At 49.3% G+C, this 12,755-nt stretch overlaps 8 non-coding genes across 8 annotated transcripts; 3 read left to right on the plus strand and 5 right to left on the minus strand.

Annotated features, from left to right (window-relative positions):
* Positions 1–2,213: 2,213 nt before the first annotated feature.
* trnak-cuu (transfer RNA lysine (anticodon CUU)) lies at positions 2,214–2,286 on the minus strand. Its single transcript has one exon. It is a non-coding gene; the product is annotated as a tRNA-Lys (tRNA).
* Positions 2,287–3,107: 821 nt separating this feature from the next.
* trnam-cau (transfer RNA methionine (anticodon CAU)) lies at positions 3,108–3,179 on the minus strand. The gene has a single exon. It is a non-coding gene; the product is annotated as a tRNA-Met (tRNA).
* A 279-nt stretch (positions 3,180–3,458) lies between these two features.
* Positions 3,459–3,541, plus strand: trnal-cag (transfer RNA leucine (anticodon CAG)). The gene has a single exon. It is a non-coding gene; the product is annotated as a tRNA-Leu (tRNA).
* Positions 3,542–5,856: 2,315 nt separating this feature from the next.
* Positions 5,857–5,928, minus strand: trnam-cau (transfer RNA methionine (anticodon CAU)). Its single transcript has one exon. It is a non-coding gene; the product is annotated as a tRNA-Met (tRNA).
* Positions 5,929–6,207: 279 nt separating this feature from the next.
* trnal-cag (transfer RNA leucine (anticodon CAG)) lies at positions 6,208–6,290 on the plus strand. The gene has a single exon. It is a non-coding gene; the product is annotated as a tRNA-Leu (tRNA).
* A 2,791-nt stretch (positions 6,291–9,081) lies between these two features.
* On the minus strand, positions 9,082–9,154 carry trnak-cuu (transfer RNA lysine (anticodon CUU)). Its single transcript has one exon. It is a non-coding gene; the product is annotated as a tRNA-Lys (tRNA).
* An 821-nt stretch (positions 9,155–9,975) lies between these two features.
* Positions 9,976–10,047, minus strand: trnam-cau (transfer RNA methionine (anticodon CAU)). Its single transcript has one exon. It is a non-coding gene; the product is annotated as a tRNA-Met (tRNA).
* Positions 10,048–10,326: 279 nt separating this feature from the next.
* On the plus strand, positions 10,327–10,409 carry trnal-cag (transfer RNA leucine (anticodon CAG)). The gene has a single exon. It is a non-coding gene; the product is annotated as a tRNA-Leu (tRNA).
* Positions 10,410–12,755: the final 2,346 nt, after the last annotated feature.

A 12,755-nucleotide genomic window follows, 5' to 3' on the forward strand; every position in this document is an offset into this window, starting at 1 on the left:
ACTGCAAACACTCATTCAGCCGGTTCTTTCAGTTTGAATAATTAGGTCTTCAAAGGCTGGAAGTAGGGCGCAAAAGACATGCCAATGCCAAAAGCGTGGCTGTGTGCTTCCAGCTGTGAAATGTCACTGGTGGATGTTGAAGACATTACTTCCAAGGCAGCAGGTCCAAGCGATTTAGCGTTTGTACAAGAAGCAGGAAGAGAGAAACGGCACTCCGCCTTTTTCTGGGCAGGCCGAAGCGACAGGAGAAGGGCGCCGTAGTGGGCAGGATTCGAGCCGACGCGGGGAGACCCCAATGGCTTTCTAGCCCATCGCCTTAACCGCTCGGCCACGACTACAGGGAGCGCCGCCGCCGCCGGCTTGCGATCATTTAACACGGAGGGCGAGGCGGCGGCGGTAACCTTTTTCAATGTCGCTCTCCGCTTCCCCCCAAAAAAAAGCCAAATGACATGCTAGCACTCGGACACCCTTCAGAAGACTGAAGGGTGGCTTAAAGCTGGAAGGATTAGGTCTCCCCGTTCCGACGCGACAATCGAACTTCCTTAGGCAGAGAGAAAGCAACATCGAGGAGCGTCAACAAGACTTTAGAAGCTGCGCCACACGCCACTTTCAGTCGCAGTCACAGCAGTTTTAAAGGCAGGAATCGCCTTTGCGAACGCCATGAGAAACAGAACGCAAGCTCAGGTCCTGCGGTTTAACAAACAGCCACGGCTTTCATGCGACTGGACATTTCTTTTCTGGAGCGAATTCACTTTCAACTTCAAGAAATTCACACAACTTGCGAAATACGAAATACAAATCTGGCTCATCGCTGCACAAGAAATACCGCCGGCTGGCAAGAAAATGACAACGGTGTTTTTCCTTAACGAAAAACTTCCCATGGAGAAAAACAACGGCTGTGCGTCTCTGTCGGCTTGATTCAGTTTAATGCAAGTATTCATTCTCCTCCTGGAAAATACAGCTTGCGAAAGATGAAATACAATTCTTGGCTTTTCTGGGTGAGTGCAGAAGAAATCCTGCCGGCTGGCAGAAGAATTCCAGCCTTTTTTACTCTTTAACCAGAAACTTGCGAATGATACAAAGCAAGCGGGGTGCGTTTCTGTGCAGCTGTTAACTGAACAGCTGCTGCTTCAAGCCCACCCAGGGCTCATTCCGATTTCAACATCATGCCCCCTGAAGGTAGACTGGATTTCTTTGCGAAGCATTCACCTTTTGGACGTTTCAGGAAAGGTGCGTGTCGATGCCAGACTTGAAAAGCTTTCCATACAAAGAAACAACATAGTGCTTTTGATTGATGGGAAACGGCAAGAGCGGTTTGAGCAGCTCCGGCCTCTCAACCGCTTTACAATGTGATCGGCACCTCGGTAGCCAGTTTAGAAGGCTGAAAAGGATGCTGGAAGCACAGCGACGTTCTAAAACCAGCGCTTGAAAAGCATCTGCATACATAAAATGTCCATTTCCCCAAAGCTGAATCTGCATCTTCAGAAGATTGTCAGCTATACGTTTTCGTTCTTTGTTTCCTTTTTTTACGACAAGCTTTCGAGAAATGAACTGTCTATTGTGATGAAGGCTGCATTAGAAATTGTGCATCTAGCTTAGTTCAATGAAATCGGGAGGTGCACCTGTCTCAAGCGGATGGCTCTTTGCAGGCACACTACGGAAACCTGCGGGCGCAAGTTGGGAGAAGTGACTCTTGCAGAGTGTTGAGCTTCGAGAAGAGGGCTCCGCTCAGGAAGATATTTCCACATGTTGAAGAGTCGCTTTTCGCCCTTTCTTTCCCACATTTTTCCAGTGCGGTTATTGATCGCGTTCAAAATGTTTTCCCAACGTACGTGTTACCTGCAAAATCACAGTGAAACTGTTATGCCCAAAAGATTCCTAATAGTTATTGTATTAGAATAGCTCTCCAATTTCTTAGCCTTCGTACACGCAATGTTTAAGGAAACGCTAGAGTAAATGAAACTGTAAATAGACAGGAGCTCTTCTTAGTTTTCATACAAGTTATGATGGCTGCAGCTCCTATCTGCGTCCGGGTGACCGGAGCCAAGGGATTATCTGCGGAACCCTTGATTTATCTCTCGGGCAAGGAGCTAGATACGCCCTTTTCATCTCGGTTTGATCACACCTGTGCATTAAAACGCAGTGCTCGGTACCATCGAGGTGTAAGAGGTTCAAGGATGAGCGGGAAACTTTGTTAATAAGGAGACGGGCACCGCCCAACGTGGGGCTCGAACCCACGACCCTGAGATTAAGAGTCTCATGCTCTACCGACTGAGCTAGCCGGGCGCCGGTGGAGCTGGTGGTTAACTTGTCCCTGTTGACGGCAATTTGACAAGGTATACTTCCTGGCTTTTCATCATGTGCTGACCGGATTCGAGAGTAGCACACCCTGTTCTTTGTTGATTACTGTACCTCCAGCAGCGCAAATGTCAGTAATCATTGAAATGTACGACCTACAGTCTCCTCAGCATGCCCGCGTGGACTCCTCAGTGATCATCCTTCTACGTTCTGCTGTAGTTTTCATGCAAGTGAAAACCGTGCTCCAAATAACAGCGGCACAGTTGTATCCTGCGGTAAGCATTCTTCTAATTCCATCGTTTTGCTCCAGGTAAAAGGTAGCGCATCATAGTGTTGATATTCCAAGGTTTCAGAGTCCGTATTGGATGGCTTGGATGCAGACATCGCTCAGAGCTCCCAGTATGATTTTCCCGAGTTCAGTTTTGCAGTGTTTTAGTGCTTTACTACTTCCAGTGGGCCTTTGAATGCTCTGCTAAGTAGAGACGTGACATAATTACTAATGCGACCGAGTGTGCTGGCTGTTCCTGGTTCGTAATGATTAACGCGAGAAATCAATATAAACATAACTGCTTCGATTTCGAGGTTCAGTTGAAGCTTTCAAAGAAACTATCAAAGACCTCAGAACAACCGAAGACACATTTGGTCATCTCCGTATTGGTGAAGATTAAAGAGTCCCGCAAGTGTCAAGCTTGCACAAACACACACGAGAGAGAAACTCAGGACAGAATTTAAAGAAAGGGAGATGCAGACTATTTGAAGGCACTTTGCTAACCCAATGGCATGCTTATGAATCGTGCATAGGACACACGTAGCAGAGGATGGTTTCGATCCATCGACCTCTGGGTTATGGGCCCAGCACGCTTCCGCTGCGCCACTCTGCTGACGGCCTCTCTGCGTGTGGCGCACAACTGCTCTTTTTATTTCCTACATAAGTGATGAAAGAGTTGAAAGTTTCAACGACAAACGCAGACGTCACTTTGAGCGCTTGGTGTTGTAGCACAAATCATCACATGCTGCTCTACACTGGATTATAAAAGCCGACACATTTTCCAAACATTTTAATGCTGGAGTCACACTGTAGTATTAATAACAGTGCGATACTCGAGGAGCGTAGTGGGATCGCGGTGGCTCATCAGACCGCCCCGGGACAGGGGGCCCGCGTCAGGATGGCCGAGCGGTCTAAGGCGCTGCGTTCAGGTCGCAGTCTCCCCTGGAGGCGTGGGTTCGAATCCCACTCCTGACAAAAAGCTTGCTCAGTGCCGTCTCCAGTCGGGTGCAAATGGGTGAAGCAGCCTGACGCAGGGAACGTGCGCCGATAGGCGTAGGTGTATCCCCTGCCTCTTCCGATTTAGCTCGTGCTCCATAGGATGGAAGCGGATGCTCTGGCTTTTTGACTCGAATATAACCTGATCACAACAGAAGGCCGTGCAGCCCAGTGCTGGTTTAAGAATGCCTCGTGTCTTCAGGCCCCTATTCCTTCAGGTTACCCCTTTGGAATAGTCGTCCGAAAAAGACGGGAAAGGAAAAGCATGTAAGCTCCCACACACTGCGTTAGCATTAGCGGTTGGAATCTGATGGGAGAAAAGCAACCTGGCTCGCCGTCAAGCAATCCATCCCTGGTCTCCCACGTGACAGGCGGGGATACGCACCACTATACTAACGAGGAGCGCTTGCTTGGCGCTTGAAGACACTTCCTCTTGCGGCTACTACTGTTTCCGGTTTCGTCTTTTCTTTTCATTCCTCCCAGAGGAGCGCATGAAAACGTTTCCATCTGCGCCATCCTCACCCCTCCAATGCTATGGTCCCTGCTCCTCCTGGTGCACTGCAAACACTCATTCAGCCGGTTCTTTCAGTTTGAATAATTAGGTCTTCAAAGGCTGGAAGTAGGGCGCAAAAGACATGCCAATGCCAAAAGCGTGGCTGTGTGCTTCCAGCTGTGAAATGTCACTGGTGGATGTTGAAGACATTACTTCCAAGGCAGCAGGTCCAAGCGATTTAGCGTTTGTACAAGAAGCAGGAAGAGAGAAACGGCACTCCGCCTTTTTCTGGGCAGGCCGAAGCGACAGGAGAAGGGCGCCGTAGTGGGCAGGATTCGAGCCGACGCGGGGAGACCCCAATGGCTTTCTAGCCCATCGCCTTAACCGCTCGGCCACGACTACAGGGAGCGCCGCCGCCGCCGGCTTGCGATCATTTAACACGGAGGGCGAGGCGGCGGCGGTAACCTTTTTCAATGTCGCTCTCCGCTTCCCCCCAAAAAAAAGCCAAATGACATGCTAGCACTCGGACACCCTTCAGAAGACTGAAGGGTGGCTTAAAGCTGGAAGGATTAGGTCTCCCCGTTCCGACGCGACAATCGAACTTCCTTAGGCAGAGAGAAAGCAACATCGAGGAGCGTCAACAAGACTTTAGAAGCTGCGCCACACGCCACTTTCAGTCGCAGTCACAGCAGTTTTAAAGGCAGGAATCGCCTTTGCGAACGCCATGAGAAACAGAACGCAAGCTCAGGTCCTGCGGTTTAACAAACAGCCACGGCTTTCATGCGACTGGACATTTCTTTTCTGGAGCGAATTCACTTTCAACTTCAAGAAATTCACACAACTTGCGAAATACGAAATACAAATCTGGCTCATCGCTGCACAAGAAATACCGCCGGCTGGCAAGAAAATGACAACGGTGTTTTTCCTTAACGAAAAACTTCCCATGGAGAAAAACAACGGCTGTGCGTCTCTGTCGGCTTGATTCAGTTTAATGCAAGTATTCATTCTCCTCCTGGAAAATACAGCTTGCGAAAGATGAAATACAATTCTTGGCTTTTCTGGGTGAGTGCAGAAGAAATCCTGCCGGCTGGCAGAAGAATTCCAGCCTTTTTTACTCTTTAACCAGAAACTTGCGAATGATACAAAGCAAGCGGGGTGCGTTTCTGTGCAGCTGTTAACTGAACAGCTGCTGCTTCAAGCCCACCCAGGGCTCATTCCGATTTCAACATCATGCCCCCTGAAGGTAGACTGGATTTCTTTGCGAAGCATTCACCTTTTGGACGTTTCAGGAAAGGTGCGTGTCGATGCCAGACTTGAAAAGCTTTCCATACAAAGAAACAACATAGTGCTTTTGATTGATGGGAAACGGCAAGAGCGGTTTGAGCAGCTCCGGCCTCTCAACCGCTTTACAATGTGATCGGCACCTCGGTAGCCAGTTTAGAAGGCTGAAAAGGATGCTGGAAGCACAGCGACGTTCTAAAACCAGCGCTTGAAAAGCATCTGCATACATAAAATGTCCATTTCCCCAAAGCTGAATCTGCATCTTCAGAAGATTGTCAGCTATACGTTTTCGTTCTTTGTTTCCTTTTTTTACGACAAGCTTTCGAGAAATGAACTGTCTATTGTGATGAAGGCTGCATTAGAAATTGTGCATCTAGCTTAATCTCAGGGTCGTGGGTTCGAGCCCCACGTTGGGCGGTGCCCGTCTCCTTATTAACAAAGTTTCCCGCTCATCCTTGAACCTCTTGAAGGCACTTTGCTAACCCAATGGCATGCTTATGAATCGTGCATAGGACACACGTAGCAGAGGATGGTTTCGATCCATCGACCTCTGGGTTATGGGCCCAGCACGCTTCCGCTGCGCCACTCTGCTGACGGCCTCCCTGCGTGTGGCGCACAACTGCTCTTTTTATTTCCTACATAAGTGATGAAAGAGTTGAAAGTTTCAACGACAAACGCAGACGTCACTTTGAGCGCTTGGTGTTGTAGCACAAATCATCACATGCTGCTCTACACTGGATTATAAAAGCCGACACATTTTCCAAACATTTTAATGCTGGAGTCACACTGTAGTATTAATAACAGTGCGATACTCGAGGAGCGTAGTGGGATCGCGGTGGCTCATCAGACCGCCCCGGGACAGGGGGCCCGCGTCAGGATGGCCGAGCGGTCTAAGGCGCTGCGTTCAGGTCGCAGTCTCCCCTGGAGGCGTGGGTTCGAATCCCACTCCTGACAAAAAGCTTGCTCAGTGCCGTCTCCGGTCGGGTGCAAATGGGTGAAGCAGCCTGACGCAGGGAACGTGCGCCGATAGGCGTAGGTGTATCCCCTGCCTCTTCCGATTTAGCTCGTGCTCCATAGGATGGAAGCGGATGCTCTGGCTTTTTGACTCGAATATAACCTGATCACAACAGAAGGCCGTGCAGCCCAGTGCTGGTTTAAGAATGCCTCGTGTCTTCAGGCCCCTATTCCTTCAGGTTACCCCTTTGGAATAGTCGTCCGAAAAAGACGGGAAAGGAAAAGCATGTAAGCTCCCACACACTGCGTTAGCATTAGCGGTTGGAATCTGATGGGAGAAAAGCAACCTGGCTCGCCGTCAAGCAATCCATCCCTGGTCTCCCACGTGACAGGCGGGGATACGCACCACTATACTAACGAGGAGCGCTTGCTTGGCGCTTGAAGACACTTCCTCTTGCGGCTACTACTGTTTCCGGTTTCGTCTTTTCTTTTCATTCCTCCCAGAGGAGCGCATGAAAACGTTTCCATCTGCGCCATCCTCACCCCTCCAATGCTATGGTCCCTGCTCCTCCTGGTGCACTGCAAACACTCATTCAGCCGGTTCTTTCAGTTTGAATAATTAGGTCTTCAAAGGCTGGAAGTAGGGCGCAAAAGACATGCCAATGCCAAAAGCGTGGCTGTGTGCTTCCAGCTGTGAAATGTCACTGGTGGATGTTGAAGACATTACTTCCAAGGCAGCAGGTCCAAGCGATTTAGCGTTTGTACAAGAAGCAGGAAGAGAGAAACGGCACTCCGCCTTTTTCTGGGCAGGCCGAAGCGACAGGAGAAGGGCGCCGTAGTGGGCAGGATTCGAGCCGACGCGGGGAGACCCCAATGGCTTTCTAGCCCATCGCCTTAACCGCTCGGCCACGACTACAGGGAGCGCCGCCGCCGCCGGCTTGCGATCATTTAACACGGAGGGCGAGGCGGCGGCGGTAACCTTTTTCAATGTCGCTCTCCGCTTCCCCCCAAAAAAAAGCCAAATGACATGCTAGCACTCGGACACCCTTCAGAAGACTGAAGGGTGGCTTAAAGCTGGAAGGATTAGGTCTCCCCGTTCCGACGCGACAATCGAACTTCCTTAGGCAGAGAGAAAGCAACATCGAGGAGCGTCAACAAGACTTTAGAAGCTGCGCCACACGCCACTTTCAGTCGCAGTCACAGCAGTTTTAAAGGCAGGAATCGCCTTTGCGAACGCCATGAGAAACAGAACGCAAGCTCAGGTCCTGCGGTTTAACAAACAGCCACGGCTTTCATGCGACTGGACATTTCTTTTCTGGAGCGAATTCACTTTCAACTTCAAGAAATTCACACAACTTGCGAAATACGAAATACAAATCTGGCTCATCGCTGCACAAGAAATACCGCCGGCTGGCAAGAAAATGACAACGGTGTTTTTCCTTAACGAAAAACTTCCCATGGAGAAAAACAACGGCTGTGCGTCTCTGTCGGCTTGATTCAGTTTAATGCAAGTATTCATTCTCCTCCTGGAAAATACAGCTTGCGAAAGATGAAATACAATTCTTGGCTTTTCTGGGTGAGTGCAGAAGAAATCCTGCCGGCTGGCAGAAGAATTCCAGCCTTTTTTACTCTTTAACCAGAAACTTGCGAATGATACAAAGCAAGCGGGGTGCGTTTCTGTGCAGCTGTTAACTGAACAGCTGCTGCTTCAAGCCCACCCAGGGCTCATTCCGATTTCAACATCATGCCCCCTGAAGGTAGACTGGATTTCTTTGCGAAGCATTCACCTTTTGGACGTTTCAGGAAAGGTGCGTGTCGATGCCAGACTTGAAAAGCTTTCCATACAAAGAAACAACATAGTGCTTTTGATTGATGGGAAACGGCAAGAGCGGTTTGAGCAGCTCCGGCCTCTCAACCGCTTTACAATGTGATCGGCACCTCGGTAGCCAGTTTAGAAGGCTGAAAAGGATGCTGGAAGCACAGCGACGTTCTAAAACCAGCGCTTGAAAAGCATCTGCATACATAAAATGTCCATTTCCCCAAAGCTGAATCTGCATCTTCAGAAGATTGTCAGCTATACGTTTTCGTTCTTTGTTTCCTTTTTTTACGACAAGCTTTCGAGAAATGAACTGTCTATTGTGATGAAGGCTGCATTAGAAATTGTGCATCTAGCTTAGTTCAATGAAATCGGGAGGTGCACCTGTCTCAAGCGGATGGCTCTTTGCAGGCACACTACGGAAACCTGCGGGCGCAAGTTGGGAGAAGTGACTCTTGCAGAGTGTTGAGCTTCGAGAAGAGGGCTCCGCTCAGGAAGATATTTCCACATGTTGAAGAGTCGCTTTTCGCCCTTTCTTTCCCACATTTTTCCAGTGCGGTTATTGATCGCGTTCAAAATGTTTTCCCAACGTACGTGTTACCTGCAAAATCACAGTGAAACTGTTATGCCCAAAAGATTCCTAATAGTTATTGTATTAGAATAGCTCTCCAATTTCTTAGCCTTCGTACACGCAATGTTTAAGGAAACGCTAGAGTAAATGAAACTGTAAATAGACAGGAGCTCTTCTTAGTTTTCATACAAGTTATGATGGCTGCAGCTCCTATCTGCGTCCGGGTGACCGGAGCCAAGGGATTATCTGCGGAACCCTTGATTTATCTCTCGGGCAAGGAGCTAGATACGCCCTTTTCATCTCGGTTTGATCACACCTGTGCATTAAAACGCAGTGCTCGGTACCATCGAGGTGTAAGAGGTTCAAGGATGAGCGGGAAACTTTGTTAATAAGGAGACGGGCACCGCCCAACGTGGGGCTCGAACCCACGACCCTGAGATTAAGAGTCTCATGCTCTACCGACTGAGCTAGCCGGGCGCCGGTGGAGCTGGTGGTTAACTTGTCCCTGTTGACGGCAATTTGACAAGGTATACTTCCTGGCTTTTCATCATGTGCTGACCGGATTCGAGAGTAGCACACCCTGTTCTTTGTTGATTACTGTACCTCCAGCAGCGCAAATGTCAGTAATCATTGAAATGTACGACCTACAATCTCCTCAGCATGCCCGCGTGGACTCCTCAGTGATCATCCTTCTACGTTCTGCTGTAGTTTTCATGCAAGTGAAAACCGTGCTCCAAATAACAGCGGCACAGTTGTATCCTGCGGTAAGCATTCTTCTAATTCCATCGTTTTGCTCCAGGTAAAAGGTAGCGCATCATAGTGTTGATATTCCAAGGTTTCAGAGTCCGTATTGGATGGCTTGGATGCAGACATCGCTCAGAGCTCCCAGTATGATTTTCCCGAGTTCAGTTTTGCAGTGTTTTAGTGCTTTACTACTTCCAGTGGGCCTTTGAATGCTCTGCTAAGTAGAGACGTGACATAATTACTAATGCGACCGAGTGTGCTGGCTGTTCCTGGTTCGTAATGATTAACGCGAGAAATCAATATAAACATAACTGCTTCGATTTCGAGGTTCAGTTGAAGCTTTCAAAGAAACTATCAAAGACCTCAGAACAACCGAAGACACATTTGGTCATCTCCGTATTGGTGAAGATTAAAGAGTCCCGCAAGTGTCAAGCTTGCACAAACACACACGAGAGAGAAACTCAGGACAGAATTTAAAGAAAGGGAGATGCAGACTATTTGAAGGCACTTTGCTAACCCAATGGCATGCTTATGAATCGTGCATAGGACACACGTAGCAGAGGATGGTTTCGATCCATCGACCTCTGGGTTATGGGCCCAGCACGCTTCCGCTGCGCCACTCTGCTGACGGCCTCCCTGCGTGTGGCGCACAACTGCTCTTTTTATTTCCTACATAAGTGATGAAAGAGTTGAAAGTTTCAACGACAAACGCAGACGTCACTTTGAGCGCTTGGTGTTGTAGCACAAATCATCACATGCTGCTCTACACTGGATTATAAAAGCCGACACATTTTCCAAACATTTTAATGCTGGAGTCACACTGTAGTATTAATAACAGTGCGATACTCGAGGAGCGTAGTGGGATCGCGGTGGCTCATCAGACCGCCCCGGGACAGGGGGCCCGCGTCAGGATGGCCGAGCGGTCTAAGGCGCTGCGTTCAGGTCGCAGTCTCCCCTGGAGGCGTGGGTTCGAATCCCACTCCTGACAAAAAGCTTGCTCAGTGCCGTCTCCAGTCGGGTGCAAATGGGTGAAGCAGCCTGACGCAGGGAACGTGCGCCGATAGGCGTAGGTGTATCCCCTGCCTCTTCCGATTTAGCTCGTGCTCCATAGGATGGAAGCGGATGCTCTGGCTTTTTGACTCGAATATAACCTGATCACAACAGAAGGCCGTGCAGCCCAGTGCTGGTTTAAGAATGCCTCGTGTCTTCAGGCCCCTATTCCTTCAGGTTACCCCTTTGGAATAGTCGTCCGAAAAAGACGGGAAAGGAAAAGCATGTAAGCTCCCACACACTGCGTTAGCATTAGCGGTTGGAATCTGATGGGAGAAAAGCAACCTGGCTCGCCGTCAAGCAATCCATCCCTGGTCTCCCACGTGACAGGCGGGGATACGCACCACTATACTAACGAGGAGCGCTTGCTTGGCGCTTGAAGACACTTCCTCTTGCGGCTACTACTGTTTCCGGTTTCGTCTTTTCTTTTCATTCCTCCCAGAGGAGCGCATGAAAACGTTTCCATCTGCGCCATCCTCACCCCTCCAATGCTATGGTCCCTGCTCCTCCTGGTGCACTGCAAACACTCATTCAGCCGGTTCTTTCAGTTTGAATAATTAGGTCTTCAAAGGCTGGAAGTAGGGCGCAAAAGACATGCCAATGCCAAAAGCGTGGCTGTGTGCTTCCAGCTGTGAAATGTCACTGGTGGATGTTGAAGACATTACTTCCAAGGCAGCAGGTCCAAGCGATTTAGCGTTTGTACAAGAAGCAGGAAGAGAGAAACGGCACTCCGCCTTTTTCTGGGCAGGCCGAAGCGACAGGAGAAGGGCGCCGTAGTGGGCAGGATTCGAGCCGACGCGGGGAGACCCCAATGGCTTTCTAGCCCATCGCCTTAACCGCTCGGCCACGACTACAGGGAGCGCCGCCGCCGCCGGCTTGCGATCATTTAACACGGAGGGCGAGGCGGCGGCGGTAACCTTTTTCAATGTCGCTCTCCGCTTCCCCCCAAAAAAAAGCCAAATGACATGCTAGCACTCGGACACCCTTCAGAAGACTGAAGGGTGGCTTAAAGCTGGAAGGATTAGGTCTCCCCGTTCCGACGCGACAATCGAACTTCCTTAGGCAGAGAGAAAGCAACATCGAGGAGCGTCAACAAGACTTTAGAAGCTGCGCCACACGCCACTTTCAGTCGCAGTCACAGCAGTTTTAAAGGCAGGAATCGCCTTTGCGAACGCCATGAGAAACAGAACGCAAGCTCAGGTCCTGCGGTTTAACAAACAGCCACGGCTTTCATGCGACTGGACATTTCTTTTCTGGAGCGAATTCACTTTCAACTTCAAGAAATTCACACAACTTGCGAAATACGAAATACAAATCTGGCTCATCGCTGCACAAGAAATACCGCCGGCTGGCAAGAAAATGACAACGGTGTTTTTCCTTAACGAAAAACTTCCCATGGAGAAAAACAACGGCTGTGCGTCTCTGTCGGCTTGATTCAGTTTAATGCAAGTATTCATTCTCCTCCTGGAAAATACAGCTTGCGAAAGATGAAATACAATTCTTGGCTTTTCTGGGTGAGTGCAGAAGAAATCCTGCCGGCTGGCAGAAGAATTCCAGCCTTTTTTACTCTTTAACCAGAAACTTGCGAATGATACAAAGCAAGCGGGGTGCGTTTCTGTGCAGCTGTTAACTGAACAGCTGCTGCTTCAAGCCCACCCAGGGCTCATTCCGATTTCAACATCATGCCCCCTGAAGGTAGACTGGATTTCTTTGCGAAGCATTCACCTTTTGGACGTTTCAGGAAAGGTGCGTGTCGATGCCAGACTTGAAAAGCTTTCCATACAAAGAAACAACATAGTGCTTTTGATTGATGGGAAACGGCAAGAGCGGTTTGAGCAGCTCCGGCCTCTCAACCGCTTTACAATGTGATCGGCACCTCGGTAGCCAGTTTAGAAGGCTGAAAAGGATGCTGGAAGCACAGCGACGTTCTAAAACCAGCGCTTGAAAAGCATCTGCATACATAAAATGTCCATTTCCCCAAAGCTGAATCTGCATCTTCAGAAGATTGTCAGCTATACGTTTTCGTTCTTTGTTTCCTTTTTTTACGACAAGCTTTCGAGAAATGAACTGTCTATTGTGATGAAGGCTGCATTAGAAATTGTGCATCTAGCTTAGTTCAATGAAATCGGGAGGTGCACCTGTCTCAAGCGGATGGCTCTTTGCAGGCACACTACGGAAACCTGCGGGCGCAAGTTGGGAGAAGTGACTCTTGCAGAGTGTTGAGCTTCGAGAAGAGGGCTCCGCTCAGGAAGATATTTCCACATGTTGAAGAGTCGCTTTTCGC

The sequence above is a fragment of the Lepisosteus oculatus genome, unplaced genomic scaffold (assembly GCF_040954835.1).
Source record: "Lepisosteus oculatus isolate fLepOcu1 unplaced genomic scaffold, fLepOcu1.hap2 HAP2_SCAFFOLD_95, whole genome shotgun sequence".
Taxonomy (NCBI): Eukaryota; Metazoa; Chordata; class Actinopteri; order Semionotiformes; family Lepisosteidae; genus Lepisosteus; species Lepisosteus oculatus.